This window comes from Canis lupus, chromosome 22, assembly GCF_003254725.2.
Source record: "Canis lupus dingo isolate Sandy chromosome 22, ASM325472v2, whole genome shotgun sequence".
NCBI classification, from domain to species: Eukaryota; Metazoa; Chordata; class Mammalia; order Carnivora; family Canidae; genus Canis; species Canis lupus.
This window is the reverse complement of record NC_064264.1, coordinates 58,143,061-58,152,152: the sequence shown is the minus strand read 5'-3', so window position 1 is coordinate 58,152,152 and position 9,092 is coordinate 58,143,061. Positions and strand designations below refer to the sequence as shown.

Here is a 9,092-nt window from a genome sequence, read left to right as displayed (position 1 = left end):
TGAGTACTTAAAATAATTCCAGAAAGCAGTTTTTACGGCAACTTTTACGATCCGATCTGACCCAAACTGCATGTTGACTTGAGATACATTGTTAGAGGTTTGTCTGATGATTTTTGGTAGGTCGTATGTTTTATTTTTCCTGAGATACAATGCATGTATTTCAGAGAAAGAAAAACCTCCCAGGATAGGGATTACAGTTATGAGAAATCATTCATTGCAAATATTTGTGACTGACTAGACTTGGGTTTGCATAAAGGTCTCCAAGCTGCGCTGTTGTACTTGGAGATGCTCAACCTTTTCAATAAAATACAAACTTTTCTCATTTTGGGGGGGAGGGGGGAGAAGGGTGGAAAGATTGTGGCGATTTTATTCACACAAAGCCCTTGTTACAGGGCGCGCGCACACACACACACACACATGCACACATAGTTGTTTTTATAAAACAGTTTATTTTTTAAAATCTTTGGGAAGCCTTAAAGTGTCTTCCCTGGATGTGCCCAGGGGAATGCGTGCACTCAGGAGCCGGATTTCATCAGGCAGAGGCCCGAGCGGCTTCTGAGCGACGTAGAGACCACAGGCTCCACCTGCACCCCGAGAACTCTCAGCAGATGGCCTGCCCTCCGAATTTATGACATGCACACACCTGGTTACTTGCGGTTCGCTCTTCACCATACGCGCTTCTCCCCCGTCGGTTTTCGTCCTCCTTGTTGGCGCCTCTTCCCGGTGCCCTGGGAGCGTGCCTCCCCGGTGGCATCTCTGTGCCTCTGTCCATGTGTCCCTGACTTTTGCCTGCAGGCCTGCGTGCCTCAGTTTCACCACCGACTCTCGTCCTCAGCTGAGGGCAAAGCGACCGCCAGCCCAGCTCGTGATAGCGGGTGCGCCTGGAATCCTCCTGTGCGGAGACGGCCTCCCTCTGTCCTTCCTCTGGCCCTGGCTCCCATCCCCAGCCAGGGGCCCAGGCCCGGGAACGGGCGGGAAGCGGGACCCACCGTGGCACCCAGCAGACCCTCATGCCTGCCCGCAGCTGTCCCCAGAGGGTCGGGTCCACCCGGCTTGTTCAGCCTGCTGGTCCTCCCTGGACCACCACCGTGAGTGCTCCGGGTTTTTGCACCTCGCTCCTCAAGCTGCGGCCTCTCCGCCAGCCATCAGTGGGGAGCCGCTGACCGTGGAGTGCCTGCCCTTGGCCTGTCGCTGACCCAGTCAAGGCGGTCACTCGCTGCAGGGGGAGAGAGAGCAGGGCTGCAGTGAGAGGGACAGAGCACTCCTGAACCCAAAGCAGGCGCGGTAGAGGAAGAAGGGATGAGATGAGAGGGAGGAGCATGTCCTTTGGGGTCTGTAGGCAGCTCTGCGTGGTTGGAGCAAGAGCATAGGGTGGCTTGTGCGAGGCAGGAGCAGGGGTGCACAGATGGGGTAAGGAGGTGCCGGAGGGGTGCACCTTACAAATTTCTGGAAGCTGGTACCTTAGCCTGTGTCCCTGGGAGGTTCTTAAGCAAAAGAGTAAAATAATCTTGTTTGCATTTTAGAAGCTGACTCCCGCAGCTGTGTAGGAACAGGCAGGAATGGTCCAGTGAGAAAAGAAAGGAGGCTGACCAGTTAGGAGGAGATTTGAAAACTTGGCGGTAAAGTAGCCAGAAATAAGGTTGTCTAAATGAGCACGTCTGCAGCAGCGGGATGAGCCGATGCAGAGATTCCTGCCGGGACAGCCTGCCTTGTGACACCTGCGCCCGGGAGCAGCCTCAGGGCCCTCTGCCACAGGACGAGACCCTACAAGACGAGTTCTTCCATCAGCAAAGGAAACAATGGGAGGAAATCTAAAGCACAGTACAGCTGCCATATATTCTTTTCCAGTTAAAAGCACCTTGCCTGGGTTTCTGGGTGGCTGCATGAGGTGGTAAATATAAGTAAAGGAACCTGTCAAAAAAAGAAATTGCGATCTGCTCAGTGAGAATCTGAAAACAGAGCTTTTCCACAAAATTCTTGATGCAGATATAAATAATTGAATGTATCTCCATCATACGGCTGAGTGACTGTGTGCACAGCTGTATCTTCGAATGGAAAACCCCAGATGCTTTCATTGTTCAGAGCAGAACTTCTCTAAACTTCTGAGATCCTTCTAGAAACAAAGGCCCCTTTCTTCTCCATCTCTTCCGCCTCTAGAAGAGAGTGTTATCGTCATCAGCCCTTAGCCATCCTGTGATGGTTTGTGATTTGCTTTGTATGCTCCCAAACTTGCACACAGGGTAGCAGCAGAAAAAGCAAGTGGCACGAGGGGATGCCACCTTCATGAACGATGGCTGTCCGCAGGTGTGAGCTTCTGTAGCTGGTGGCTTCCCTTCACTGCCCCAACACCACCTGAGCCCTGTCTGTTCCAGGGCTGACGAGGCTGCAGATGCAGAAACTTGTCAGAGCTCATCTGCTACTGTGAACCTCACACCTAGGAAAACAAATCCAAACATTCTCTTATGTATGTATTTATTTATTCATTCATTCATTTGAGAGAGAGAGAGGGGGATCCCTGGGTGGCGCAGCGGTTTGGCGCCTGCCTTTGGCCCAGGGCGCGATCCTGGAGACCCGGGATCGAATCCCACGTGGGCTCCCGGTGCATGGAACCTGCTTCTCCCTCTGCCTGTGTCTCTGCCTCTCTCTCTCTCTCTGTGACTATCATAAATAAATAAAAATTAAAAAAAAACATGTTTAAAAAAAAAAAAGAGAGAGAGAGAGAGGGAGAGAGAGCACGTGCATGCAAGTGGGATGAGGAGGGGTAGAGGGAGACAGAGACAGAAAATCTCAAGCAGATTCTGTGCCGAGTGTGAGCCAGACATGAGGCTGGATCTCACAGCCCTGAGATCATGACCTGAGCCGAAACCAGGAGTCAGATGCTTTGCCGACTGAGCTGCCCAGGTGCCCCAAAACTATACATTCTTTTTTTTTTTTTTAACTATACATTCTTGATGACAGTGCCTTATATCAAGGGCTTTGACACAGGACCGAGAGGGAAAAAAAAGCCTATGAAAAGGGTTTGTAAGTCCCAGTTTAGAAATCTGTATTATACGCATCATTTGTGATGTGGGAGAAAAAAAGAATAGAAAGTATTTAAAAAAAAACTATTACAGTATCTTCTATTATATGATGAATGGATCATTTTAAATTAAATTATTTCATGTGGTTGGTGCATGTGCGAGGAAGGACAGCTATGGTGGCTGTCGCTGGTTCGTCCACTCGCTGAACCGTGTTTCTGCCACTGGGACAGACGCTGGTTTTCTGGGATGCATCAGTCATGATTCCACTATCTGAGAGCTCAGAGCTGAGAGCAAGAGAGACCCACAACTAAAACCCAGCGTGACACGTGTTACAGAGGTCATAGTGCAATGTGACACGGATGGTAACAGACAAATGCAGAGATGTCCTGGTCCTGGAAGGGGAGAGCACCAGCCTTTGCCTATACCACGGAGAAGATTGTGTAGTGACCTCGGACCCGGAAGAATGCATTAGTGCTTATCAAACACTCTGCCTTCCTCGAGCTGGGGGAGCACAGGCCTGACACCAGAAAACCCCAGAACCCACCTTTCTACGGAGACTCGACAGGTGGCAAATCTTCAGATACCCACACCTCCGAGCATATCAGTGGAGAACGTGCTATTTTCTGATCTTTGTAATTTTAAAACAGATCTTCATTTCAACCATGTTTATTAAGCAGAAGATTCCAGGAATCTTGGGTGGGCCTCGGAGGCGGGTGTCTTTCTTGCTCCTCTTCACTTGGAGGATCCCTGCCAGGGTCGCCACACTCATGGATGTCTACACCTGAAAGCGAAACAAACAGCGGGCTCGCCCACGATTCTCTCTGGTATCTGGTGCACGCGAAATTCTACAGTTTGGGCTAATGATTAAGCAGAGTTACGGGGCCCAAGCAAGGCCTTTTGCTCCCCACTCCTTCCTCCATGAGAGCAGACTCTGTGCACCACCACCTAGGGCACCGCGGCAAGCTGGTGCTGAGAGGACACACTCTGTCTGCTTGGTGTGGGTCTTCTTATCCATCGGTGCCACGCCAGTAGGCCACCTGCTGAAGTGACTGTGCAGGAGAGAGGAAGCAGAGGAATGGCCGACAGTTGTCTGTGTGCTTCTAATAAAGTGCTGCAACCCTGCCCTGTAGCAGACCCAGGCCCCAGCATCTACCCTGTGGGATCAAGTTTCCTCCAACTCTGGCACATGGTAGGGTGGCTTGGAGGGGTGTGTGCGTGTGTATGCGTGTGTGTGCAAGCACGAGTGCCATAGGGAGAGACAGTTTTGAGTTAAGGTTTCATCCTCCTTTGGGCAGACCCAGAGCAAGAGCCCCTGTGTCCAGTCACACTGTGACCAAGGATGGAGGGGATGAAGATAAACACAAGAACCGGATTTCTCTAAACACATTATCTCGCTGTCAGGGAGCCTGTCATCTCAACAGGAGCAATATTTCTCAAACAAAACTGATGGCTGATAATACACATTAGCCTTATAGACGGGATGGAGCAGGCGAGAGCACTGAACTGGTGTCTCTGGGGAAGGTTTGGTTTTGGAGGCCAGATTTTAACTAAAACTTGAACGATGGATTCTGCAATAAACAAAGTGAAAGTGGCACTTCAGATGGCTGAGCCAAAAGCAATGCTAAAAGTTCAATTTCTCAACTAGTTATTCAACAAATCCTTTGAATTTGGCATTATAAAGTTGGGACAATGACCAAGTATCCTAATGATTTCACATAAAACACTTCTTCCTGTCTTACAGGCAAGAATGCAGCTTTTACAGAAGCAAGCAGGGAACAGTGCCACTCCTCTGTGTAGGAGCCCCCTCTGAGGCTCTGCACGTGAGAGGTCATGGCCATCAGATCAGCTGCGGCACGAGTAATGGACACTTTCCTCGTCTTCAATCACTTTACCTCCTGAAGGTAAAGCTAGAATCGGAAAAGTCAAAATGAAAAATGTCCCAAGACCCGGAAGACTCACACTTGCCAGGGGACAGGTGTGCCCTTTGGAGGCCGGTCTCCTTGTCCTACTCCAGACAAGGCGGCTGCCGACGACCCTAGAGCCTGGGCAGATCCAACCCCGTCATACAACCGTGCAGAGCCACCCCGCTGCCGAGGTTCTTGTCCACTGCTAAGATCACAGGCACAGCTCTGGGACTGTCCTGGCCTCGTGGCAGCATGCATGGCGTGAAGGGGACCGGCCTTGCTCACTGCCCATCGCCGTTCCACCGCTGTGGTTACTGCCAGCATTTTCATCTTGGAGACAAGAAGAAACCCTGGGCTTCTTGGAAGTTCCCCTGGCTAGTAGCTGCGGTGCTTACTGAACTTTTTGTCTTGCCACCTCCACGTCCCACCCTGGGGACGAAGGACTGCGATGTGATGCCTGGAAGCAACATTGTCTGTCCCTCCACGCCTTCCAAACCTCTTCTCCCTGACTCAAGCTCCGATATGTCAGGTGGGGGTATTTACATGTTTATGGAGCGATGGAAAAAAAGCTTTCCCAGGATGCGGTTACTTCATTCTTCTCTCCATCTGGACATGTGGGGAATGATCACATTTATCCCGTGTAGCATTTTGAGGACATGCAAGTGGATTGTTTAAACACACATTTTAAGATGCATTTGTTTATGGATCAAACATATTTACATGAGCCTAGTAGGGGCCTGGAATAATGTTAGCCGAGGTGCGAGAGTGAACATGACATAACGGCTTTTCTTTCTCTCCCATGCAGCACAGTTAAGCAGAGGAGGCGCAGGTCGTACATTTGCACAAAGAAACACGCATGTTGTGAATGGGCGAGCGTGGGGGAAGATGAGCACGAGTGTCTCATTTGATTTTCATCATCGGGATACTTGTTTTTGAGAAAGTTATGTTTAAGCTAAGATCCAAAGGGCCGTTGGGATGCATCCAAGCAAAGGGAGGGGGGTGGCACATTCCAGAGAGGTGGGAACCCATGTGGTGGAAGCAGAGCAGGGGAGGACGTGGGTGTGGCATGTGTCCTGCACGGCCACAGAGAGAACGTGGCTTTTATTGTAAAAGCAGAGGGAAGCTGCTGAATGATCCTGTGATGGCATAACTTGTCTCTCCTACTAGACCGTGAACCCCGCAAGGCCAGAAACCCACATGAACATGGTGTTGCCCCTCCCACAGCAGCGGATACTGTGATTTGCTAACTAAATATTTGCTAACTAGAATGTCCTAAGTTAGAGATAGCAAGGGTGCTTTCTGAGGTCTTTCACTCAAGCTTTGCTGCAACTCAGAAGGTCCTCAAGCTGCGAGAAGAATAGAATGTTAACTTTGTTCCATCGAGCCAGGTAGGTTTTTTTTTTTATTATTATTATTTTTTTATTTTTTTTTATGATAGTCACAGAGAGAGAGAGAGAGAGAGGCAGAGACACAGGCAGAGAGAGAAGCAGGCTCCATGCACCGGGAGCCCGACGTGGGACTCGATCCCGGGTCTCCAGGATCACACCCTGGGCCAAAGGCAGGTGCCAAACCGCTGCGCCACCCAGGGATCCCGAGCCAGTAGGTTTTAAAACTAGAGGCAAAAGCTCACCCAATACAGTCTGTGTGTGTATCTGAGGAACGATGAACAACATGTTCTGTTTCCCTCCTTTTGAAGGACTTCCGATTTGTTTCTTCTTGTTCCCTCTGGGGTTTTCAAGATATTACATGGAGCTGGTGAATGTTTCACATCTTGCTTGGTGGTCACTTCACAGAAAGAAATGCATAGAAATACCCCAGGGCACGGGGCCTGATGTTGGGGTCACAGTCCGGCAGCCTCGTGGAGCAGGTGCCTATCTCCTCCCATCACGCAGGTGGGAATAGAGGGGAGTCCCCAGAAAGTGGTCCCTAAGCGCTCACTTCTCTCTCCTTTGCATTTGGCATTTTCCACCCGAGAAGGGTCACGTGGTATCTCCCATAGTAGGGTCTTTAAACATGATGAGAAGCTCAAATCTCATCGTGTTTTATATGTGATCACACAAAATATTTCTTGATGAATACACCCTTTTGTAAATTCTATTATTATTATTATTATTATTATTATTATTATTATTTTAGAGAGGGACTGAGAGAGATGGTGGGAGAGGCAAAGGGAAAGAGAGAATCCCAAGCAGACTCCACACTCCGCGTGGAGCCCCACGCGGGCTCGATCTCATAACCCTGAGGTCACGACTTGACTGGAAATCAAGAGTCGGGGGCTTAACGGACCGAGCCCCCCAGGCACCCCTGTACGCTCGTTATTATAACAATGAGGCATAAAAATGGGTCTGACACAAAATCCTCTCCGAGTAGTCTCTCTGAGTCTGTTCCTCTCTATCTCGAGTAAAAAACGCGAGGGGTTTTTGGTTTGGCTTTTCCTCCATGTGAGAAGGGCCTTATTGTGAGAATATTTTTAGGGTGGTCATTTGGGGAGGAGGGGGTCTGGGGAGTAAGGGGAACAGGAGGGCGATACTGAAGAAGAGCGAACGAGCTTCTTAGGGTGCTAGGAATTCTGTCGGTGCGCGGGGCCTTCTGTGTCGGGGACAGACACGCGGGTGTGGCTCACCCCAGAGGAGCGGACAGGGTGGCGCGGAGGCCACCGCAGGGAGGCGTCCTGATGGAGGGCCCGTCTCTGTGCGTGGACCCTGGGGCCCACGTGGACAATTTTAAGCCACTGTGACTGTTCTCGCTTGTCAGGCTCTGGCAGTGACCGGACTCGGGGGGACCAGGCGGGGGTTCTCTGCCCAGTGACGTTACAGCAGGAATGCAACAGCAGGACGGCACCTCGCTGGCCGACTGTCGACTTTTATCACCAGGAGGGCGTGGAAAGCAGTGCTTCCGCCTTTTCTGCGCATTTATGGGGGCGTCTGGTTTTCTCCAGGGAATCCGGCCGCCGCTCCGTGTGAAGGGAAAAGCACGACAGCATCGGAGGCCGAGACCGCTGGCCTGGCGGACGCCCCCACTCTGCTCCCGGGCTTCCCGAGGAGTCCTGGCAGAGCGTGCTTCCTCACACGTTAGCTGAAAATGAGCCTTTTATCGTGCTTTACAGCCGTATGGGGGAACTTCCCACTAACATGTGGATTGCGGTATATTTGCTGTGAACGTAGTTTTGTCGAAGCCGTGCAGTGCAGTTGCAGGTTTTTCCCCATCGTGTTCACGTGAAGTGATCATCACACCCTCTAACAGGATGTGCCGGTCCAGGCTCGAGCCCATTTTCTTGGGTGGGCTTGTCGTTGGCAGGAGAAGCCTGAGCAGATCTTGCACGCCAACGAGCCGTGCTCCCGTGACCACCGTGCTGCTCGAGCTCCCCCCCGCCCAGCCCCAGCCAGGTTGGCAGGGAGGGGGCAGCACTGGAGCTGCTGTGTTTGTGGCCACATGGCTTCAGGGGCTGCCCGTGTGCGTCCTGCCCCGGCTTCCTTGGCTTGTTTTCAGGGGGCCCTGGCTGCCACGTGCCGGGGAGGTGTTTCTCTCGCAGCCTGGCCCCAGTCCCGTCGGGGGGTGGTGGTCGTATGTGTGTGTGTGACCCTCTAGTGCAGTGACAGGGTGATTATGGTAAGGGGGACCGGGGCTGCCGTTTTGAGCCACAGGAGAGAAAGCCACGAAGCGTAAGGATTTGCAGGATGCTTCCCTTGTGGACCTTCGCCCCCACAGGCCGCTGGAAAGTCTCCTGCACCTGGGGCACCTGCCCTCCTGGCTGAGACGGCCGCCAGCCACCGCTCCCCTGGAGACCATGGCAAGTCGTCCTCATGAATGATCAGATATAACACATGCCCTGGGAAGGGGTGGGGTCTAGAAAAATAGGACATGATCCCCTGATATTTTGATGATTTGGGTGTGTGACTTTTGAATGGGGGTGCAAGAGGCTCCGAATCCCCTGGATGTTGGGGTTGGCCTCTGCCCCCCTGGTCCCCCTTTCCTACGGCCTCTGTGGTGGCTCCTGCTCCCATCCTTTGGGCCTCTGGTCCATCCTCCCTCTCCTCGGGGACATGTCTCCGGCAGCTCCCCGGTGTCTCCATCACCCCCTTCCTCCTCTCCTCTGCATGCATCCCATCACCATGGAAACGCACCGTCTCTGTCTCCGACCCACCTTCTCCTGACTCCATCTCCCCTC

At 51.9% G+C, this 9,092-nt stretch overlaps 2 long non-coding RNA genes across 2 annotated transcripts; one reads left to right on the top strand and one right to left on the bottom strand.

Annotated features, from left to right (window-relative positions):
* Positions 1–429: 429 nt before the first annotated feature.
* On the bottom strand, positions 430–3,950 carry LOC125753372 (uncharacterized). Its single transcript, XR_007405047.1, has 2 exons — positions 3,565–3,950; positions 430–2,434 (listed from the first exon to the last, which is right to left on the bottom strand). It is a non-coding gene; the product is annotated as an uncharacterized LOC125753372 (long non-coding RNA).
* On the top strand, positions 3,409–7,280 carry LOC118351932 (uncharacterized). Its single transcript, XR_004808179.2, has 2 exons — positions 3,409–4,209; positions 4,762–7,280. It is a non-coding gene; the product is annotated as an uncharacterized LOC118351932 (long non-coding RNA).
* Positions 7,281–9,092: the final 1,812 nt, after the last annotated feature.